The sequence below is a fragment of the Cavia porcellus genome, unplaced genomic scaffold (genome assembly GCF_034190915.1).
Source record: "Cavia porcellus strain 051 isolate PalLab524CR breed Dunkin Hartley unplaced genomic scaffold, mCavPor4.1 scaffold_23, whole genome shotgun sequence".
NCBI classification, from domain to species: Eukaryota; Metazoa; Chordata; class Mammalia; order Rodentia; family Caviidae; genus Cavia; species Cavia porcellus.
In genome coordinates this window covers 46,378,913-46,401,755 of record NW_026947506.1, presented here as the reverse complement: position 1 = coordinate 46,401,755, position 22,843 = coordinate 46,378,913, and the positions used below count along the sequence as shown (strand labels likewise).

Below are 22,843 nucleotides of genomic sequence, written 5' to 3'. Positions count from 1 at the left end.
GCTGCTCCCCAAGGAACCTCGGTCGCTCTTGGCTTCAGCGTGCACTGCTCTTCCTGGGCCCTCTCTTCAGGTCCCTTACAGACCACGGCAGCTGATGTTTCAGGACGGCGGCTGATGTTTCAGGACGGCGGGACACTGCCACTCCTGCAAGGTCCTCTGAGAAGGCCACTGGGGTGCTCATCCTAGATTCTGGGGGCAGCCTGGGCATCTGTCTCGGGCTGACAGCTCAAGGACAGGAGTACCCAACACACAGGTGTACAACAAGGTGCAAACCAGTGGCCCAGGACAAATGCTGCAGATGGCTGCTCGGGCTCTGGGACTGCACTATGGTTGTGGTGAGAAGGCCAGCAGCTCCTGAGCAGAGTGGGCCATGCTTTGTGTGCGTGGCTGGCTTCTAGCTCTGTGGCTGGGGGACATGCACGTGACCATGCATGGCCCAGGGCTGGCCACGTGGCCTGTGTGGTCCCTCTGGGCAGTAGTGAGGCCCTCAGCCGGCCGGAGCTCAGCAGACAGGAAGCCACTCACCCTGCCCTTTCCTCTGCCAAGGCTGCTGGCAAAGTTTGAGTGAAGACCGGCCCAGAGTGGACGGTCCTATTATGCTGTCCATTTGCACCGCCAATCAATTCATTTGCATGAGGCAGTTTGCAGTAATGACTGGTTCCTGTGTGTGCCCTTCCCATGCCAGGGACTCCAGCGCAGGAAGGCACCCTTGAAGGCACTGTGGTTATGTCCTCGTGCTTAGCATCAACAGGGGAGACAGATGTTAATCAATTCATTACTAATTAAAAATCAGCATCCCTGGGATTCTCTGAGAGCTTTCCAGTTCATGCTGGAGGACGGAATCCCTCGCTATCACCCAGCGCTGCCCTTGTGCTGACCTCCACCTGCAGCCCGCACAGCTCTCTCTGTGTGATGCTCACCCAAGAGGCGGTGTGCTCGGGATCCTTTACACACTGCCCGGCTGTCAACACGGGGGACTGCCACCCTTCTGTGAGGGGCCTTCAAGAGGACTGGGGGATGGGAGGGCTCAGCCTGCGTCACCACACTGGAGCCAGCTGCAGCTTCTACAGCCACAAGAGTGAGTGGCAAGTTCAGGGGTGCGGGTGCCTGCCTGTAATCCTAGCTACTTGGGAGGCTGAGGCAGGAGGGTCTCAAGTTCAAGGCCAGTTTGGGCAATTTAGTGAGATGCTGTCTCAAAATAAAAGGGTAAGCTGAGGGTCCAGTGCAGTAGCATCCATGGGTCCAGTCCTCAGGGTGGGGGTGTAGGGAAGAGTAGCAAGCTCATGAACGTGTTTCAGAAAGTGTATGGGGTGGATCCTGGCCTCTTGAGAGCCAGGCAATGTGGGGATGAAGACCCACCCCAGGAATTCTCGGGGCCTATGCCAGCAAGAAACACTTGGGGACATTTACCTCCATTCCATGCCAGTTCACAGGACTATGTGAAAACCCACAGGTCCGAGACAACTGAAAGCCAGGCCTGATCCTACCCCCTGGCCTGGATTTTGCAATGGAGGAGGGGGAAGGAAACACTATAAAATATTTTATCAGATCAACTGACAACACTGGAATATGGATCGACCAGATACCAGCATCTTACTGCTATAAATTCATGACTTTGGCAACTGCACTGTGGTTGTGCAAGATAAAGTCCTTGCTCTCAAGAAAGACACATCTAGGTGGAGAGAATCAGAGAATAGAAGGGCTCCGGTGTGCTGAGCTCACTCACAAACGATTCAGAAAGAAAATCACACGTCTAAGTGCACAGCAAGTCTCTGGACTTCTCCAGAGACCCCACAACTCACCCAGGCTTTCAGGCCCGGCCTGCCTGGCTCAGCAGCCTGAGCCCACCTGGAGAGGGTCCCAGCTGAAATACCTGCGGGCCTGGGCCGGCAGCTCCTTCAGAGCGGAGTCCTCGCGGCGGCAACAATCCTTTGTGCTCCCAGGGCCCCTGGGCACTCTGAGGCCTCCCACAGCTCTGGGTCTGGATTTTCACCGTAGGGGACAGGACTTCTGGGAAAGAGAAAGGATCGGCCTGAGGTACGAAAGACCAGGGCTAGAAGCAGAAAGCTAAAAGAAACGTGGCGAAAAACAAAAACAGCTGAGGGCAACGCCTGGCTTTCAACCCAGCGCAGCAGCACTCACCCTGCTACGCCGCCTCGGGGGAAGTCGCTGGCTCCCAGGGAGATGCGACTTCCGTCCCTCAAGTGGGCATCCCGGGGAGAAGTTCAGAGGGCCAGCGTGGGGCCACATGTGAGGATTCGCGAGTGTTCGGGACAAAGCGCTTCCTTCAGGGGTCTTTTGCTGTAGCTGTTTTTCTAACTCCAAGATCCAGAAAAAGACAGCTATTGCTGCGAGTTTGGCACGATGGAGACATCACGAGCCCGTTGTGGCGATGATCCCCTAGATGGGGATCTGCCAGAAGAGCGGTCCCTTTGTGTCCCGGCCCGGCGCGGAAGGCTGAGCTGAGTTCGGACAGGTCACCACTCAGCCAGGCGTTGTGCGCCCACTTCCCGGATCAGGACACTGAGGCTCGGCTGCGTTGGGGGAGGATGCAGGGCCTGCAGAGGGGAGCTGGGGTCCGAGGGGCGAGGCCGCAGACCCGGGTTTCCGTTCCGGGCCAAGCGCGCTCCGCGGCCGCAGCTCCTCCTGGGGCGCCTGGGCAGGGAGGATGTCGCCGGCGCAGTTGGGACATGGTGAGTTTCAAACAGTCCGCTCCGGTGGTCTCGGGACGGTCCGATCGCCCGCCCGCGGCCTCGGCGGGCCGGCGGGGCGCGGGTCCCGGATCCCGGGGCGGCCGGAGGGGGTCCCCACGCCCCGCCCTGCGCCCCGCGCCCCAGCCCGGGAGGGAGAGGAGGGCGGGAGGAGCAGGAAGGGCGCGGGGCGGGGCGCGCGGGCGGCGTTTAAAGCCCGCCGCGGCGGGGCGCGGGCGAGGCGGTGGCGGGGCCCAGCTCAGTGCGCGGCGGGCCGGGGGCACCCTCGGTCCCGGACCCCGCCGGCTGCTGTCTCCACGGGCACGCGGACGCGCAGGTACGAGCGCGCGCGCGAGGGCCCGGGCGGGCCGGGCGGGTCCCAGCCGGCATTGTCTGCGCGGGCCGGGCCGGGGACGCGGGGCGCGGGGACGCGGGCGGAAGGGAGGAGGAAGGAGGAGGAAGGAAGGGCGTCGCCGGGAGGCGGGGGTCCCCGGCCAGGCCGCGCCCGGGTCGCCGCGCGTCCCCGTCCCGAACGAGCGGGGCACGGGTGTCACGCGCGGTCCCGCCCAGCCGGCCCGGCCCCTCGCGCGGGAGCGTCTGATGCAACGCGCGCCCCGCGACGCCGGCCCGCGCCCCGCGTGGACCCCGCGCCCACCCCGCGCGTCCCGACCGGGAACGGGAACGGCAGCGAGGCGCCGCCAACTTTCCGGCCGCTCTGCTCGGGCGGCGCGGGTTCGGGATTGTTTAGAAAGTAGGGGAGCCACAGGTGAGTTCTCCGGGCCCGGGCGCGGAGGATGCACGCGGAGGGACCCGGCCCCCCGCGGGCGCCCTCGGGGATGCAAAGAAAAGACCCGGACGGTCGCGCCGGGCGTGGATGTGCGTGGCTATTGCACAACTTTCTCTTCGCGATGTTTAAAAGGCCGGGCCCGGAAGACTGCCGGGGGAGTGCTGAATCAGCCGTTTGCAGTTTCAGAAATAAATGGTGCTGGGTTTGAGCGTTTCGTTCGGTTTTCCTGCGAACACATGGCGTGGCGAGAGCGCGGCGCGGGCGGAGCCCGGGACCCGGGCCGGAGCTGCGCGCGGGGCCGGACGGGACGGGTCCCCTGAGTGCCTCTCGCGGAGGAAAAACCCGAAGGCGAAGGCGCTTCCAGCCACGGTGCTGGATGTGCAGGCTTTCGTGTTGAAAATCGGAACGCCAGGCTTCCCGCACGTCCTGTCCTGGGCGAGCCAGCGAGCGAGCGTCCCTGGGCGCACTGGACAGCCCGGGCTCCTCGGCCAATCCCCGCGGGTGGGGGAGGGGACTTTGGGACAGGGTTACAGGCCCGGCCGGCGTGGCGGTAACTGAGAAGCCAGGCCACGGAGCCTTCGGAGCGCTCCGCAGTTTCCAGGGGCGGCCAGGGGCCTCGTTGCTTGTAATCCGCGGGAGAGCCGCCCTGATCCCCATTTTACAGGTCCAGAAAACGAGGCTCCGGGGGTTAATTGGCATGCCTGAGGGCCCACGGTGGCAAGCCGCGAGGCTGTCACTGGAGCCTAAGCCTCGGGTATTTTTTTTCTTCTAAATCCTGTGTGTTTTATGCCTCTGCAAAAAGTACATCCGCTTCTCAAAGCGGCATGGCACCGACGAGTCCACCCTGGCAGACCCGGGGCCCAGGACCGGCCGCTCTGGGGTGGTTACTTAGTCCAGAGGCCCACGGCCTTCAAGATCAATGCCGTGTATTGACCCGGCCGCTGTGGATATTTATTTATTTTTTTTATATATACTTAAACACATTTATTTTGGGAAGAAACTTTGGTAGCCATGAAATCATGAGTTGGATATGGTAGTTATGTTCACTGTAATTAAAATAGAAAAGCAGTCCTCTGCTAAGGTCACCTGTTGCCTATCGCCTGTGGTCTGTATGGCTTTTGGGGCCGCATGGGGCAGTTAAAATGGTTTTCGTTTGTGGAATGGGAGATCAGAGCTGGCAGGTTCATGGCAGACCATTTTCCGGAGCTTTGTTTGGTGGCGGCTGGTGGGACTGGAACCCATCTCAGGTCCCACGACTAAAAGAGCTCGCTCAGAACTTTCGATTTGGATAACCGAGTCGGGATAGGGAATTTATGAAGTGCAGAAACCAAATTCGTGGTTGCACAAAGCATCAGCCTAACTTCAGCTTCATCTTGGACTGGTGGAAATTCTTGGTCAGTGTGATAAGAAGGCATGCATAAGAGGCCGCCTCACTGAAAGGACCCATTTCCTTGGAATTCTGTCTTAGCTGCAGGGGATAGAGGCCCCACTGGGCAGTAGATCATAGCTGAGCTCATGCAGGGGTAGGTGCTGGCCTCTCAGAACGCAGAGCTAACCGCAGGGGCAGATTTGGGTCCTGGTTGTGCATTTATTTACGTGTTGCTGCGCCGTTCTTCTGTCTGTGAAACCCATGTGGGAGTTGCATGGGCTTGTGAGAAGGAAATATTTGCCTTGTCTTTAGTTTAAGTAATCAGTTATGTGTTCAAAATTTAACTTTTCTGGTAGTGGAGGGTTTTTTTTTTATCTGTTTTATTTTTTGCCAAAATGGTGCTCGCGCTCTCTCTTGCTCTCTCTCTCTCTCTCTCTCTCTCTCTCCCTCTCTCTCTCTCTCTCTCTCTCTCTCTCCTCTCTCTCTCCCCCCTCTCTCTCTCCTCTCTCTCTCTCTCTCTCTCTCTCTCTCTCTCTCTCTCTTTTTCTCTCTTTCTCTCTCTCTATTTTGATAATCCAGCTGGGTTAGAGACTTTATAGTGTATAGAAACCAAACTCCTGCTCCAATAAAGACATCTATTGTGCTTCATCATGGAGGGCAGAAATTCTTGGTTTCTTCGGAATTTCTTAAGGTGAAACCATAAGGTGCTGATTTTAGACTTTTTTTCATTTCTAATGTAAACATTTAAAGCTAGATGCTTCCCTCTAAGCCCCGCTTTGGCTACATCCCAAGGATTGGGATGAGGTGGCCATTCGTTTCTGCTGAAACCCAGTTTAGAAGCATGGTAAATTGTGGGTGAGATCAAAACAGTCAAGCTGCCCAGCGGGGCTCAGCAACAGGTCCTGTGGGCTTGGGACACCTTTTCCAGGGTCTGCATGGTGATGTGCATTTCCCAGGGTTATCAGAAATCATCTCTGAGGTGAGGAGAGTGGCACTCATGCTGCCAGCTTTAGTCAGGAAATTTCTGTTTTCCCCATGCTAGAATAGGAAATTTTTCAGCCGTCTCCTTTATGCCTGGATTTGGGGGGAGATTTTCCTTGATGATTATTTTAATCACTTTCTTGTCACGGGGGCGCAGTGTCCAATACCCCCAGCTTAAAGGAGGAAAGGTTGGTGAGGGCTCATGGTTTCAGCTGAAAGTCGGCTGGCTCCAAGGCAGATGCAGCATGGCGGAGGGGCCTCCTGGTGGAGGGGCCTCCTGGCGGAGGAGGAGAGCTGTTCACTGCGTGGCAGCCAGGCAGCCAGGAAGCAGAGAGAGAGAGCAGAGCCAGGGAGGAAGATGAATCCTCCCAGGCCCCGCCCCCAGGGACCACCTCTTCTGACTGACCCTACCTCCTTTCCAGAAGTCAGCTCTGAGGCCCTCTAATCCAGTCACCTCCCAGCCTGTGCCTGCTTGAGGCCTGAGGGAACATCAGATAGACACCATGGCAGTGCCCTGGCTGGATTAGAGATTTGACAGTGCATGGAAACCAGACTCCTGCCTGTGAGGAGCTTGTCTTTGGGCTGGGCCTTTTGGAAACAGGAATTGCTAGAAGGGAGCCCCTGTGTCCCTCCCTTTTTTGCTTTGTTTGATCAAGGCAGCGGCCAAACACTGACAGTTCCGTGAGGCCTGTTGCCTCAGTTGGCCTCTTGGTTCTGCTGTTTATTAGCTTGGCAGGCCCCAACAGGTCCACCAGAGTGGGAGTCGGAGCTTCCCGTGCTGGGGCTGTCCTGAAAGCCAGGTGGCGCGGGCCTTGCGGGAACCATTGGGCAGTGCGTGGTGCACGGTTGGCTTCATCTTGGAGCCATTTGTGCACTGGGTCATTCTCCTTTCTGTTCGTGTTTGTTAAAAACGTTTTTTTCCTATCACTCTGCTGTTTTTATATTTTTATCTTTGTGAGTGTTTGTTGTGCAAAACCTTGTGGAACTGATCTGCATTCTCTTTAGTCCAGGGTCACAGTTTGCACACTTGTAGCATGGTATTTTAGTCCTGGCTGCAAACCTCTAGACAGGATGGTGGTGTACAGCAGGCATCCCAAATCTTGCTCCGTGACCTAGAGCAGGACAAACAGAGAGGCCCCTGCAGAGCACGGGTTTTGGGACCTGCATGGGGAATGTGGAGAGGACTTCGGTCTGCAGCTTGCAGAGCTCCTGGCGCTTGCCTTCAGGTCCCTGGGGCTGCCACCCGGGCTCTGCAGCAGCCCTTGTTTTCATCAGGGCATGAGCATGGGCCACTACTGGCCCTGCTGCTGGTACCAGGTGGCTGTGCCCTCGGGAGCATCCCTGCAGCCCTCAGGGTGCTGTGTGCTAGGTAAACGGCCTGGTGCCAGCAGTCATCATCCCCTCTATTGTCTTGGGGCTCTCGAATGACTGAGCCCCACAAGTGTGATGCCTGCTCCCATTATTGTCACACAGGAAAGGCAAAGTCCAGGGCTCTCGGGGTGCAGGGGGGAGCTGCATGGTGGTGCCCGTCTGTCTGTCTGGTCCCATCTGTGAGCTGTTGGCTAGGGAGAGCCATGGGGTGCCTAAGGGGCCCTGCTCCCACCCTGTCATGTGAGAGCCTCCAGGGACTGTCGGGGCTGCTCAGTGCAAGTAGCATGTCCTCATTTCCTGTGACTGGGGCCTTCGGCCTCTGGCCACGAAGCCCAACGCCTTGGCATGTGCTACTCCCACAGGTTGTGCGCAGGGCCCTTCTAGAACTGTTTTGACCTTGAAAGTGCATGCCATCCATTCTGAACCTCCTTTCCCATGAGCAGCTGTAGAACACCACACTTCTCATCCTCTGTAGGAATCTCTCATGTGAAAATCGGAAATCCAAAAGGCTCCAGAGTCACAAACTTTAGACATTCAATTTGATGGCTGAAGTGGGAAAACTCTATACCTGAAACCTTTATGCCCAAAATTATTTAAAGTATCATGGGTAATGATCTTCAGGCCTCAGGCAGACAGCGTGTAACACAAATGCATTTCCAGTGCCTCACCGCCCCTCGGGCTCCTGGTTATCAGTGTATGTTTGCAGTTACTCATGGTGATGTCTGTTTAGTGGAACTGGTACCTGCATGCAATTTATCTTGATCATTTTCAGAACTGGGCCCTGGCCCCAAGATATCTCATGTATGCACTAATGTTTCAAAAAAGTCTAAAATATTTCCGATCCCAGGTACAGGCACAGGATTCTAACCTGTAGCAGTGATTTCCAGATCCCTGCAGTAAGGACCTCGAAAGACCAAAGCTGCTCTGAGGTGACTCCTTTTCATTGGGGGGCCCCACATGATCTCCCGCGGAGCAGGATACTCCCAGGGTGACCCTGGGCCCTGCCTGGCACCGTGGTCTTTGTGTGGGTATGAGGTGTGAGGCCAGCCGGGCCTCGGGGGGCCTGTGGTTGTCCTCAGGCCACTTCAGACAGAGGCCGCGTGCCTGACTTCCTGTGGTGCCCGTGCCACCTGGCCCGGGCAAGCTGTTCCCCGTGGCCCTCCAGGGTGCCATTTCTAGGGAGCTGCCTGTTCTCTTTCGATGAAAATCCTGTGGGTCTCACAGCAGCCGGTCCAGGACGTTCCTAGAGAGATGAGAACATGATGCGCACGGCCTGCAATGCCTTGCTGGGGTGGCGGAGCCTGGGAGGAGGGCTAAGTGAAAGCAGGAGCACCCTGCTTCCTTGCTGGGGCATCTGAGGCTTCGGGCCCTTCGGGCTGACCATGTGGTGCCTCCCTCCCCCATGGGGACTGTCCCTGTGTGCAGGAGTCTCTGTTGCGGTCACCCACAGACCACCTGTTCTGCCACTGCCCCACCCAGAGCACACTGGTTTTCAGGTTCTCTTTTTGATCATAGCCATGCTAGACACAGTTTACATTTAGATAATTCTCCAGGAGTATCTGAGCTTGTCAGTAGTTGGTGTGATTTTTTTTTTTTTTTGCCCCATGTTTACCTTCATGTTTCCAAACACAGGTCTGAATAGTAACTACTGTTATTCTTGTGGGTTTTCATGTGTTTCACTTGGGTGACTTTGGTGACATCCGACATCTGTGTGCAGGGTGGGCACCATCCCCTAAATGCCACTCTTGTCCCAGCTGTGCTGTTTCTGGGGTTATTACGTATTTCCCACTGCCCTGCCCCAAACTCGCACCCGGGTGTGAGTCTCAGATGTCGTGGGTAATCTGCCAGCTTTGTCTCTCCCAAGCTGCCCTTTCGGGTGCCCTTTGGCCTTGTGGCTGGCGGTCACTGGAGGCTTCCTGGCAGCTGTCGCCCCTTGAATCATCCCGAAAGTCTCTTTGCTTTTCTCTCAGATCTCATGACTTCTCATTTCGCTGTTTATTCCCAAAATGTGCAAGAGGAAAACCTTCAACCAGAGCTTCCGAGTCACAGGTACCTGGGATGTCGCTCCGGGAGCCCACGCACATCTGGTGGTAGCCCTGTTGCAGCCTGGCAGGTAACACGTGTCTGTGCTTCCACTCCTGATCTGCAGATCACTTTCCCCTTAGATATCTGAGCACCAAGCTGACCTCTCAGGCAGTGTGAGGCTGGGGACGCTTGATCTTAGCAGGAAAGAATCCCACAGCGGTTCTTTTGGCTTCCATATTGGTCACGTCTGACTGCGTCAGGATGTTCTCCTGGTGGGTCTCTTGTGATGCTCTGTGACATTGTGGCCTGTTGTGGACTGTGTGTGTCACTCAGGGTACTTCGTGGGCCCTATCAAGCCAAAAACACAAATCCTGCAGGCTCAAATAGATGTTCAAATTAATTCCTTTCTTTCCCATTTTTCTCTTTTTCTACAGTGGTTTTTAATTTTGGCTCCCTCATTATTATTATTATTATTTTATCTCTCATTCTATCTCTTTTGCTTTTTGGATTTTGGATAATATTCAGTTTAACCCTGTAACCTTGCTGCTGGATTTTAAGTTTCTGTCGTCACTTTTAATTTTCAGGGCTCGCTACTACTTGGCTATTGCCTTAGTAGACTGTAGAGTGCTCTCCCCCAGGCAGAGGCACCTCATTCATTATAGCCCTGAATGTGTGTGGACAAGTTACAACCAAAGGAAATATTTCTTCTGCTTTTGGGTTGTCTGTGTGTGGCACAGGGGCCTGAACCCAGGGCCTTGACGCTGAGCTGTGCTCCCTGCCTCCCTGGCATCCGGCCGGCACTGACTCCAGCTCCACCTCTGTGCTGTCCTAGTGTCCTGCTTCTAGGCATCTGCTAGGTCCTGGACCCGTGCACTCGCACCTCATGCCACTGAAAGAGTCTGCTTCTTTAGCCAGGCTCTGTGGTGCACACTTCTAGTCCCAGCCCTGCCAGGTGGAGGGTGGAGGATCACAAGTTTGAGTCCTTAGCACTTAGCAGGATCTCACCTGGAAATAAAAAGGGGCTGACAGGTAGCTCAGTGTGAAGGTGCTAGATGGGATCCCTGGTAATTAAAAGACAGAAAAGAAAAGTTCACTTTCTATTGTCCTAGCAGACCAGGATTCGCGACTGGCTGGGCACAAGACACGGTCCCTCTGGGTCCTTCACCTGTTACCGGACCAGCAGTCAGCAGCCGTTCACTGTGCTGAAACCTACAGCTTCGCTTAGCTCCCTCCCTCTCCCCTTTCTCCCTTTCTCTTCCCTTTCCTTTCTCTTCCTCTTTTCCTTCCTCTTCCCCTTTGCGAAGTCAGGAGTGTGGTAGGGAAGCTGTTGTCCCATGCAGAGCCGGCAGGGCAGGTATGCTATTCTGACGGTGAGCTCACCCCGCGGTCCAAGCGGCGGAGTCACCAAGGCCCGGGACAGCTCAGCCCGCTTCGCGGAGCGGCCGGAGTCAAACCTGGCTCGGGAGAGCTCGGATCCTCAGCGTCCGCGGGCTCGCTTGCAGATCGCGTGTCCCTGCTGCCTCCTTGCGAGCTGCAGCTGCCCTCTTTGGCGTCTCCGCAGTGGGGCGGACAGTGACAGCGCGAATGCGGCGCTCCCGGCAGCGGACGGTCCGAGCTCTGCAGCCCGCGGGTCCGAGCCCGCTTTGGCTCGGTTTACCCTCCGCGGCGAGCTGCGCAGAGCCTGCTTCCGTCTGCTTTTGTTTGATCCAGGCTGTTGTAGTCTTGGATTTCGGGGTCATGGCCACCTTGGAGCCTCAGTTCCTAGAACGTGAGGACGCGCAAGTGCTCCCACGGCTCCCACGGCTCCCACGGCTCCCGCAGCTCGCGCAGCTCCAGCGGCTGTTGCAGCTCCTGCAGCTCGCACTAGTGCTGCTTTTCAGCTGCAGACACCGCCTCCCTCCGTAGGTGTGGCCCCACCCCTTGCGGGTGAGAGCCCGCCCCTCCAGGCGCAGCCCCGCCCCTCCGCAGGTGGGAGGGCGACTGGCGCTTCCAGATTCCCAGCCCGGCCTCTGTAGTGTCTCAGTCCCTTTTCCCACACTATTCCCCACAGAGGGGAGCAAGCAACCTATGGTCGCCTGGCCCCGTTGACACTGTACAAACCACACACAATCATGCCAAACCTTGTGTTTCGCTTCCTTTGCTTTCCTTCCTTTGTTCCTTTAAAAAATACATGTTTCCTGGCATCCACAAATTCACCCATCCCTGGAGTCAGAAATATTCAGAAAAAATAATTGAGTCCTTACCGAGCGTTGTACAGACGCCGGTCCGTGTCCTTATTCCCAAACAAATCGGTTCACTTAGTTACGCGGCTTTCCCGTGTTGAATGTTACGAGGAGCGCGCAGAGAGGATTAGGAGATCGTGAACGGAAGTCCTTTACCCCCGAGGCTGGAGCGCAGAGTATCTGCGGGGGTCGGCGATCAATCCCCTTAGAATACCGGGTGTGTTTGTGAGTCCGCGAATGTTTCCCGACCTTGTTTTCTGTTGCATCCTTTGTTGCAGACTCGCGCGTGCGTGCGTGCGTGTGCGTGCGTGTGCGCGTGTGTGCGCGTGTGTGATTGTGACGAGCTCACAGCAGATGCCTGACATGTAGTATCTATTCTTTCCCTCGCCTACTGGGTGTCCATGGAACCCTACTTGCCCGCGGACGTCCCCTTGCATCCTGCCTGCCTGCGATTTGCAGGCAGCCTGACTGCAGGCTGCGGCTCTGACATCTTGGGAAGGGGGTGGAGGGTGAGATGAAAGCCACCCTGGGGCTCAGGCTGCCTGGCCCTGGTCACTCAGCCCCTGCTGCACCTGCCCGAGGCCAGGATCGGGACCAGACCGGAGCGGATCGCGGGATCGCGGGATCGCGGCGAACGCGGGATCGCGGGATCGCGGCGAACGCGGAAGACAGACCAGACTCAGCGCGTGCTGCCCGCAGGCGCAGGGCCATGGGGGAGGGGCACGATACTGCTGCCCGAGGTTCTCCCGTTGCCATGAGAACGGGATCCGGGGATTGGGCAGCTAAGGGCCTCCGCGGGCTCGGGGCGTGGCTGCGTCACATGGGCTCGGTCCGGGGTTCCTGTGGTTCGCCAGGCCCGGCTGCGGCCACGTCCCCGTGCTCGCCGAGCTCGGTGCCCGGGCCTGGGCTGCAGAGCGCACACGGCCCCGGCCGGCTGGACCGCCCCGGGGCACCTGCGCGCCCTGGGGTGGGGCGGCCGGGCGCAGGGGGCGGGGCGCGGGCACGGGGCCGGGCGCGCGCGTTCCACGCCGGCCTCGCGTGTTCGCGCCATCCCGGGCCAGGTACCCCTCTGTGGACCGGGCCGAGCTGGACCGGGCCAGGCTGGGCCGGGTGCGCGCAGGGCCGGACTGTCCACGCGCCAGGCACTGGCAGGCACCGCGCCAGGCCGGTGGCGCGCACGCAGCGACCCCGTGCGGCCACGCTGCAGGCCACGCTGCAGGTACGCAGGTGGGCAGGGGGCGCGGGTCGGGCAGGCTGGGCGGGGGTGGTCAGGGGGCACAGTGCTGCCGTGGTCTGGTCCTGGGGCTCGGGTTGCGAGGTTCCCGGCTGCAGTGCTGTGGCCGCGCCCGGCTCATAGCGGATCCTCAGCTTGTGTAGCCGCAGGACAGGATTATGTAACCGCTTCCGATCCTAATCGTCCCTATTATGTAACGGGAACCCTGCATCCCGTTAACCTGCCGCGGCAACTCAGATGCGCGCGTCCTGAGCCTCTGCCGAGGACGGGGGCGCAGCGGACTCGGGGTTCGGGCATCTGGGGTGACCGCAGCGTCGTTTTTTTTTTTTTTTTTTTTTTTCTGGTTTCTTTTTAATAATGACCTACTCAGGTCTGCCTGGATATCTTTTATAAAGCTTGATGGCATAAGGACTGGTGTAAAAACCTCGGATAAATAAGTCCTGTCCCTAGTGTATCATTATCCGTGGAGACCTTCTGCTCCGTGGAAGGAAAATAGCAGATTTTAGGATGGAGAATTCGCGTGCTATCGCGGGCTGCGTGGTTTTTAGTGAAGTTCAACAGACGGTCTCTGTGCAAACATCAGCTGCCCCTAGCCCAGAGCTGGTCACCTGTTAATATGTTGACGTCCTTGTCCTGGACCGCAGTCTCCCCGTGCAAAGATTGGGGGTCCAGAGTGTAGTTTGCCGGGCGCCACCATCTATACCAACTGATGGTCCCCTTGACCCATGGGGGTGAAAAGAAATAGGTGTTTTCTCGCTGTTGTTGTTTGACTCTCAAGCAGAGTGGGTCAGATCGCTAAAGGAGTCTGGCCTGGGGTGGACAGGCCTCAGGTCCTACCTGCTCTGCCCTGCTCTGGCAGCATCTGCTGGGCTGTGCCTTGGACAGTGGATGCGGGGGCCACTGTATCATGCTTTGCCCTGAGCCTGTAGGGTGGGGAGGTGATGGTGATGGACGGAAAGCGTCCCCTTTCTCTTCCATCAGTCCCAAAAAGAAAAGTGGAAGGGGCCCCAGTTTTGATTTCATTGTGGGCAAGGTGTGATGTCATGGTATGGACCCAGGGTGATCCCAGTGTGTGACCACACCCCTGTATCTGGACCTGAGACACAGGATGACACTTCCTGTCCAGAGGGGTGGAGGGCATGGGACCGGAACTATGAAACGTTGCAGGAGATGGACTTAATGACTCCTTCCCTGCTGGTTCTAAGGGGGCGGGGCAAGTTCCAGGAGGGTAGCATGAAAAAGTGAGTTATTTTTATGCCTAAGTCCTCTCCTAAGGATTTCCATCCCCGGATCCTTCTGTGGCCGTGGTGTAATTACCACCCAGAGCTGGGCTTGTGAACTTAAGAGAACACTGCCTCCTTTGAATCTTGGTATTAGGTGACATTTAGGCAGCAGCCTAAATTCAGGGATGTTCAGCCCTTGCGGTCCCAGAAAAGCCAGGCAGCGTCTTGGCGCGCATGTGTGTGTGACTGAGCAGGAATGTCTTAGGAAACTGGCTTGGACTCGCCCCGTTTCATAACCCCTCCAGACCCAGGCCAGCTCTCTGATAGTGTAGGGCGGGGGTGCAGAATGTGCAGGAAAGCGCTGAGGTTTGCGGGCGGGACGTGGACACCCCCGCCCCTACTGTGGGCTCGGCCTCCGTGCTGCTGACCTGCTGGGCCTGCGTGTGGAGTCCTCCTCCCTTGCCCTGGGCCCGTGCTGCTGTGTTCCGCCTTGGGAACACTCAGGTTCTGGTGATTAGGTCAGAAGTTGGCATGACTACCTCACAGACCAGGGCGGGCTGAGGGTGGTGTGAAGGCGGAGTGTGACCCCACGGACCCCGGGAGGGCTGGAGCATGTGTCAGAAGAGGCCGTTCTGGGCCTTCATGTTCTCTCCATTCCATCAGACTTGAGAGCAGTTGGCCCGGGCCCTGGGGCTTCTGCAGCTCAGGGAAACACACATCCGGTGGTTGGCATGACTACGGGTCACATCCGAAATTGTTGTGATGGACTGTATTTACTGCCAGGCCACAGAATTCACTGCAGAGGGCTTCCGGGCGGGGATGCCTGGACTAACGGTGCTTGACCTTAGTGTGCTGTGAAAGCTGAAACCTCTTTCCAGCTCCGAACGTGGGTCTCTTGGGCCTAGGAGCTGCTCTCCAGGCCTCTGCCGTGATTCTGGGCTTCAGGGAACTGCAGCTACAGGTCAGCCAGGAGACACCACAGTGCCTGCACTGCCACGCTGTCCGTCCTGCCACTTAGTGCACGATATACATCAGCTCGTGGCACTCCAAAGTCTAAGTGAAAGGGCCAGGGAGCTGTTGAGTCCTGGCCCACAGGCGTTTATTGGCCTGCGTCCTCCTTGGGCAGAGGGTCTGGACTGCCGACTCCAGGAACATTCCTGGTTTGTGGAGCGGTGCCTGCTGGCGCCTGTAAGAGTCCAGGCTGAACTCAAGCTGCCCCAGGCGGAAGCCTGTTGTTAGGGGGGAGAAAATCCTGAGCTCTAAGTCACCTACCCTGAACTCGGGCTTCTCTCTGCGGGGCCTCGAGGCAGCTGTGGGTGTTACCACTGCCTCCCAAGTGGCTTGAGGCTGAAGACTTCCCTCTCTGCCCATACCCGTGGGATACGAATGCTGGCCCCGCACCTGGCTCTGATGCAGTTGGAAGGAGGGCGCTGATGTGGGCCCCCTCCTGTCACGTACTCAGCCAAGGTTGGAGGAGTCCAGCTGTGTCCTTACCCTGCCCTTGCCCCACTTAGATCCAAAATAGCAAAAACCCTCTGCCTGGGAAGGGAGGGTGAGTGCAAGATGCCTTGGGGTGGTGACCCGCACCCACAGGGAATGTCTCCCAAGGCCTCCAAGTGCTAGGAACTGTGGATAGGACCTGTGTCACTCAGCTTCCTGTGACTGAACCATACCCAGGACGATCGCTTGGCAGGGAAGGCTTCTGTGAGGTCATGGTTTCAGAGGCTTCAGTCCACGGCAGCACAACCCTGGTGCTTTGGGGCCTCTTAGGAGACAGCACGTCATGGCAGGAGCTTGTGGAAGAGCAGAGCTTCTCACAGCCAGTCAGCATGAAGGGGTGGAGAGGGACTGAGGGAGAGAGCTCACAAGCTTGCATGCGGTGAGCGGAGGCCCATCTTCCTTTCCAAGGGCAGCTCCAGTGGCCTGGATCCCCCTTCCAGGCCCCATCCCCTTCACGGTTAGTTTCCAGCATCTGGTCTTGTCAAGCTGTGGACCAAACCCTTGTTTTCCACGTGGCCTTTAAGACACACTCCATGTTCAGATTCAGACCAGGGAGTGGAGAAGTGTGGTGTTTAAAACAGAGTTTATCACAGGGCAGTGGAAGACACACTGCCACCCAACTTTCTCAAAATTCCACCCCCCCTTGTTTTTTTAAAGAATTTTAAATTATTTTTTTTGGTACCAGGGATCGAACTCATGACCTCAAGCTTGCCAGGCAGATGCTTAGGCCTCTGAGCCAAACCCCTGGCACACCCCCCTTGTTTTGAACACATTCACTCCATCATTCTCACCACTTTCTGTAGCCGCTCTGGAGTCCTTTTTCCTGGGAGCCTTTATGAGTTGTGATAAAAACACAGCAGATGCTGCTGTCAAGCCCCACTCAGTGTAGAGGCTGCTCTTTTTTTTTTTTTAATTTTTTTTTTAATCAGTACAGGGGATCGAACTCAGGACCACACACTTGCAAGGCAGGGGCTTATGCTGCTGAGCTAAATCCCCAGCCCCCCAGAGACTGCTCTTACAAACAGCACTGACTCCTCATCCATCTTATTCACCCAGTCTGGCACCGTGTAGCTTCCACCTCTTCCCCAGTGTCAAAATAAGCTGGAAAAAGAAACATTTTGAGCTAGGTCATTACGTTAAAGTGGCTGGGATGGTACCAGTAAAGACGCTCTGGAAAGAGGACTTCAGAGCTGCTGCAGAAAGTGGTAGACACGATGAGATGAGTGTGCTCAAAGTGTAAGGAGGATTCATGGCCACTGTCTTTTACTGTATAAAATTTTAAATTTAAATATTGGCCATATTTTTAGGTCCCATCTCATATGCTGCTTTATCCTGTGCATATGAACCCAGTAGCAAGTTAACAAGTTATAAACTAAAATGTCATGGTACAGTGCAAAGGAGCTTTGCACCTCGGGGCCCTTACTAAGTAGAATGAATGTTATGTGAACCTAGGCAAAGCGGGGCTGACCCCTGACAAGCTGGTGCCCAGGACGAAGAGAGTTGGTGTGGGCCCTGGGTCAGACTGCTCAGGGGGACGCACAGTTACAGCGCAGGACTTGTTCGTGTCTGGAATTTTCCTACCAGTTGTTTCAGATGTTGGTGGACTGCAGGTAAATGAGACTGGAAGGTGAAATGCAGAGGGAGGGACGGTCACAGTTCGAAGGCCCTGTGTTCAGTTCCAGACACCCCAAAAACAGCACCAAACATACCCTACCCACAACTTTGGCGGTAACTCCTGCACCAAGAAGCAGTTAAGTTGAAAGTGTATAGTTTGAGCTTTAAAGTGGACACAGTGTATGTGTAGATGTGTGTACTCCGAGTGTGTGTGCTTGCGTGTGTGTATATGCCCAGCGCAGTGGTCTAAAATGTCTCTTGGCATTACCGGTCATGTAAGGGTGCTGGAAGGTGAGGTCGGGGTCTTAAACACATTACAGATGGAACCACAGATGGGACGGTGGGATCTGACCTCGCTGAGCCCCCTGAGGATGCGGGTTGTCCCCTCCACAGGTCGCAGCAGGCCATATGGAAGCAGAGGGTGACCTTCAGGAGACTTGGCCTGGATGCCCAGGCAAAAGGACTGAGGGAGCAGTTGGCGTTGTGTAAGAAGCACCTAAGAATGTGGACAGGACACTGGGCCCTGGGCAGACAGAGGCTGGGACAGCATGGACTTGTGTGCTGGGGTATCCCATGCTGTATAGACTGGAGTGTTTCAGGTGATTCTAGTGCAGGCTCAGATGGTGCAGGCCAGTCATCCCAGCAGCCCTGGGAGGCTGAGGCAGGAGGATCAGGATTCAGGCTCAGCCTAGGCAATTCAGTGACTCAGCCATACTCTGTCTCAGAAACTTAATAAAAAGAGTTTGGCTGGCTATAGCTGAGTGTGAAGGCCTTGTTTCAAGCCCCAATACCCACTCCTGGCCCTGCCCCTCACACACAACAAAAGAAGAGTGCTACAGGGACACCCGTGGTCTTTTTAGCCATTTCTTGAAGTGGTTGTGACCGGAATCTGGTAGAAATGTGGACAGTAAAACCCTTTCCCCAGAGCCGCTGGCAGACGCCACTGGCGTCTGCTGGCTGCTGGAGACAGGGCTACCCGGTTAGCAGTCCACAGAGGGGAAGGGTGGTGACTGGGTTGCGGGCAGAGCTGTGGGCTCACCTGTACCTCCTGCTCACATAGCCTGCAGGAAGAGGGCAAAGCCGGAAGGTCGGGTCCCCAGCCACTTGGCAGGTGGACTGGCAGCTCTGGCAGCTCAGCCCAGCCGGGAAAGTGAGCTGGGGGGATGTCCTTGAGTGCTGCCATGGCCCCACTAACAATGGCAGCCTTTCAGGGGGAATGGAACCCCATGTGCCGCCATCTAGTGCAAGAACAACTCTGTGGCCTTTGGAAGTGAACTGTGTTCCTCACTACTCCTTGGTGGTGGCTCAGGTAGCTGCAGGCACCACCGGCCTTGCACCCTGTGAGGTGAGGGTCCCTGTGCTAGCCCATTGGATTCCTTGTGAGTTTGACTCCTTAGCTAAGGATTGAGCTATGCCAGCAATGAGTAGGCCATTAAATGGATGGGTCACTGCGTGAGGAAGTAGACTAGTGTGTGCATCACAGCACAGAGAAACAGGCCAAGGGAACTCCAGCCTGATGCTGTGGGTGGCTTTATTTGCATAGCTCTGCATGCAGCACTGTAATGGGTAACAGCGTGAATCCACAGTGCTGCACAGTTCAGTGCAGGGCTCTACAAAGGGTGAACAGAACTGCACAGGACAGATGCATAAGCTGCGAGCCCAAGCAGTGGCCCTGCACCTTGGTTGTGAGTCTAGGCAGTCTTTGAGCAGTGCAGCGGTTAAGTGAGGAGGGGCATTGGTCTTCCTCATGATAATTTTGTACCAGGTGTCACATTTGCAAATGTCTCATCCCTTCTGTTGGTTACCTTTGCATTCTCTTGAAAGCATCCCGGGACACACAGGTTTTATTATGCTGATGGTTCTCAGTTTATGTTCTCCTTTCATTGCCTGTGCTTTGGAATTGTATTTAAGGAGTCCTGTCAGACCCACTGTCAAGATTTTTTCTTGTGCTGCTGCTGCTGGTGGTGGTGTGTGTTTAGTTTTAGTTTTGTTTTTTGAGACAAGTTCTTGGTGTGCAGTTTAGGCTGGCCTTGAACTCACTGTGTGGCCCAGGCTGGCTTTGAACTCATGGTGGTCCTCCTGCCTCAGCCTCCTGAGTGTTGGGATTACAAGTGTGCACCACTGCATCTCACTTCTGTGTTTTATGTGAGTTGAACAGAAACACGTTTACTTCTTTCCAATTTGAGTGCCTATTATAAAGTTATTAATATTTCTTGCTTAATTGTTCTGGCTGGTACTTCCAGCACTGTGGAATACAGGAGGCCAAAGCAAGAGCCCCATTTCCCTCCTGCGCCTGGGGCTCTTGGGCCTAGCTTTCCTGCTGTTAATAAGAGGTCATTACAGGTTTTGGGGGGCTGGATACACAGCTGGGTAACAGCCACTTTGTTCCTTTTTTCCTTGAGGTTTTTCGGGAAAGATTCTGTGTTCTTTGTGAAGTCCTGGTTCTGCAGATTCAAAAGTGCCGGAGGCTAGACGCTTGGGACCCTGGATAATAATGACATTTCTCCTGTGTTACGACATCCCAGCAATTTGCCCTTTCTTCCCCTTTTCCCTGCAGCGGAGGCTCTTGGCGGCCGGGGCTGGAGTGTTGAGTGACCTTTGCAGGACATGAGGGAGCCGCGGGCTCCTTCAGGTGCTCCTCGCTGTCCTCCTCACTGTCCTCTTGGCTATTGAGCAGAACCAGGCCTGGCACACACTGGGCAAGGGCTCTGCCTCCAGCCACGCCCTGGTCTGGTCTCCTTTTTTATTTTTCTAGACCACTGAGACCTTAGTGTGCTGCCTGTGAGTGGGCTCACCTGACTAGATCGCATCCATTTGTCACTCTCACTATAGTCCCAGTTTTAAGGACTTAGGTGACTGAAATGCAGCCCCAGACCAGACAGCGGCTTCCTCAGGGACTGAGGCTCTGTCATGTTAGTAACCCTGGCAGGCACGACAGCACAGACTCTCCTGGGGTCCCCAGAAAGGTCGGGGCCCCTGCCCTTCTCTGTGACCCTGGGCCCGTCCCCCCAGGTGTGGATAGTGAGCCCGGGCTGAGGTCACTGTCCTTCTATGACTAGGACGATCTCCTCTTGGGCACAGACACATGCAGTGTGTGTCCCTCTCTTTGTGCAGGGGACTGAAGCAGGAAGCCGCGGCCACCTGAGTGTTGGCAGCTGTCCGCACCCGGGGCCAGGGCTGGTCCTGTGCTGGGAACTGGAAATACAGGCCGCGTGACATTTTCCTTTGAGCCCTGCAACGGCCTGGCCGGGCAGCAGCACTGGGGGAACAGTGAGTGACGGGTCGGGTCGGTTGTCTGCCAGAATCAACAGGTGGGAGAGGCCTCCCGGAGGACCGGCATGCCGTGCCCTGGAGTGCTGACCCTCCAGGCCCCTGCAAAGATCCTGAGGGCCAGATTAGAGAGAAGCACAAGCCCCCCCGGGGCCCTCGGACCTGGCCACACTGCCTGCCTGAGACTCTGTGTCTCCTATGGGGACGTCTCCTGGGTCTCACCACACACAGCCAGGGTGGCTGGGGTGGTGGCTGGGCTCCTGCAGGCAGCGGTCGAGGTGGGCACACAGTCTTGGTGCTAGGGAAGGCCACATCCCCCTGGGGCAGCCCAGGGCTTGGAAGATTGAGGGGCGCAGCAGGCTGGAAGCCATGGTTTTTAAGCCATTTGGTGTCCCGACCCTGTAACTCTAGGAACCTCTGGGGACCTCAAGGGCTTGTGGCTACACAGCTACCTGCAGTGATCTTGACCACTTTGAAAATTAATGGAGAAAATTTTAAACATCTTTATTCTTCCATTTAAAACAACTACAATAAACTTATCTGTCAAGCAGAAATAATGTTTCATGAAGAAAACAGAATAAGGGCATGAGCTACATTATTGTGCATTTCTTTTTTGGCAGTGCAGGAGATTGAACCCAAGGCTTTTGCACTGAGCTATACCCCAGTCATTTAAATTTTTTTATATGACATACAGTCTTGCTTAGTATCACAGGCTTGGCTTGAACTTGTGATCCTCTTGCCTCAGCCTCCCAGAGTCCTGGGATTGCAGCATGCATCTGGCTGTGGATTTTCTGTACTGAAGAGCGTAGCAATCCACATGCTGCCGTATCTGGGGCTACGTGGTGCGTGTGTATCTTTCTGTAGAATAAGCTGTGGAAAGTGCGGGCTGACTCTGCATGCAGTGTCACCCAGCCTGGCCACTGGCTCCCCTGCACATGGGGTCCAACCTTTTGACCACATGTGAAATATGTCACATTAACATTAACATGCAGAGGTAACAAAATCCCCTTTATGGCTATGCTTTTTATGCACAAAACAGTGCAAACCCAGGTTTAATAATTAAGAGACTTGCAAGTGTGCTTAGGAACGCCAACCCCCATCTTCCCAGGCTCGCCTGCCCACATGGCGATGGGTCAGAATACTGTGCTCAGGAGCCACTGTGCTTCAGGTGCCAGTTTGCACACGTGCGTGTCATGTCTTATGTGCTTGTGTTCTAAGGAGGGGGCAGCGTGGCACTGTTGACCACCTCTCCTGTCCCCTGCCTGCACTTGAGTCTCAAAAAGTCCCACTAAAAATCCCATCGCCATGTTAAGTGTTTCCTGGCCCTCAGCACCAGGACCATGTGCAGCCCAGGAGTCTCCTGCTGGACCCCAGCCCCCACCCGCCCTGGCTCTGGGGTTTCATCTCCCGCGATCGGAGAGGTCACAGGTTACGGTGCCTGCATTGCTGTCCAGCCCATGCTGCATTGCCGGAGTGAGTTTGAACACGTCTTGCATATCTCTTCAGTCCGTTGGTGCCCTTTTCTTCCCTTTTATCCATGCTGGGCTGATTATCTCTCCCTTATCTCACAAGCAGAGAGATGTGTGGAGCCTACACGGGCCCCTGCAAGCATTTTGTGCAAGGTCGATGCTTGTCTTTGCATTTCTGCTCGCAGGGTCTTCAGCAGTAGGGTAAAGGATCGGTTTATCACTCCTGACTTAGGGGGTAAAGAATCTTGCTTGGGAAGCTGTTCCTCCCTGGTTTTTCTGACTTTATTCGTTGGGTTTTTCTCACAGTAGTTTTTGGCAGGGTTTGAATCGTTAGCCTGCAAGCAGCGTGGGCGGAGGGGGCTGTCTGTGTCTTACTGAGCACCTGTCACCAGTTATCCTGGGACTTAGTTTTAATTCCTCTGTCTTCGTTCACACTCTGTCCACATTCTTGATGTGTTCTGTAAATTCTTCTGTGTGGTGTGGTCCAAAACTACGGGGAATATTTAAAAAGATTTTTAAAAAACAATTACAGTAAAAGATGCCTTGCCAATAACCCTCCTCAAAAGTCCCCCTTGTTTGAGCACACACATCTCCCCGTCCTTGGCACTTTCTGCAGCAGCTCTGGAGTCCTCTTTCCTGAGGGTCTTTAGCTGTGCTGTCCTGGCTGCCTTGATGGATGGAATGGATTCAAAATGCCTGGATGCCTGAATGGATTCAAAATGTTTCCCATTCGTTTTGATTTTGGAGAAGAGCCAGAGTCACGTGGTGCCAGATCCAGTGAGTAAGGCAGAAGAGGACACAGTGTCGTGTTCTGATGATCTGGCCTCTCTGTCAGGTGGCACTGGGCAGCAGTGTTCACCGTAGCTTTGGTTGCCCTAGGTAAAGACACTCAGGAGAGAGACTTTCAGAGTTGCTTCAGAAAGTAGCAGCAAGGATGGGCTGAGTGAGGGGAGGATTTTGCAGAGGATTCATGGCGAGGCTTCCTTACTCAATCAGGTTGTAACTTAAACATTCCCTGCTCAGATCGTACCTGGAAGCAGCTCCCAAGCCCCTCAGAGCCTGGGTGTGGACAGGGGTCACCCTAACCC

General features: G+C 55.7%; 1 protein-coding gene across 7 annotated transcripts in view; it reads left to right on the top strand.

Moving 5' to 3' along the window:
* The first annotated feature begins 2,560 nt into the window (after positions 1-2,560).
* Grb10 (growth factor receptor bound protein 10) overlaps positions 2,561-22,843 on the top strand; it is a 106,499-nt gene continuing 86,216 nt past the window's right edge. For 3 of the 7 annotated variants that reach the window (XM_063234363.1, XM_023562228.2, XM_005000758.4), the window contains exon 1: positions 12,485-12,664. The gene's annotated coding sequence lies outside the window, so the exon portion shown is untranslated. Of the gene's footprint in view, positions 2,694-2,894; positions 3,028-3,266; positions 3,457-12,484; positions 12,665-22,843 lie in introns of those variants that run through there. The other 4 variants (XM_013145407.2, XM_063234361.1, XM_063234362.1 and 1 more) reach the window with 4 other exon arrangements.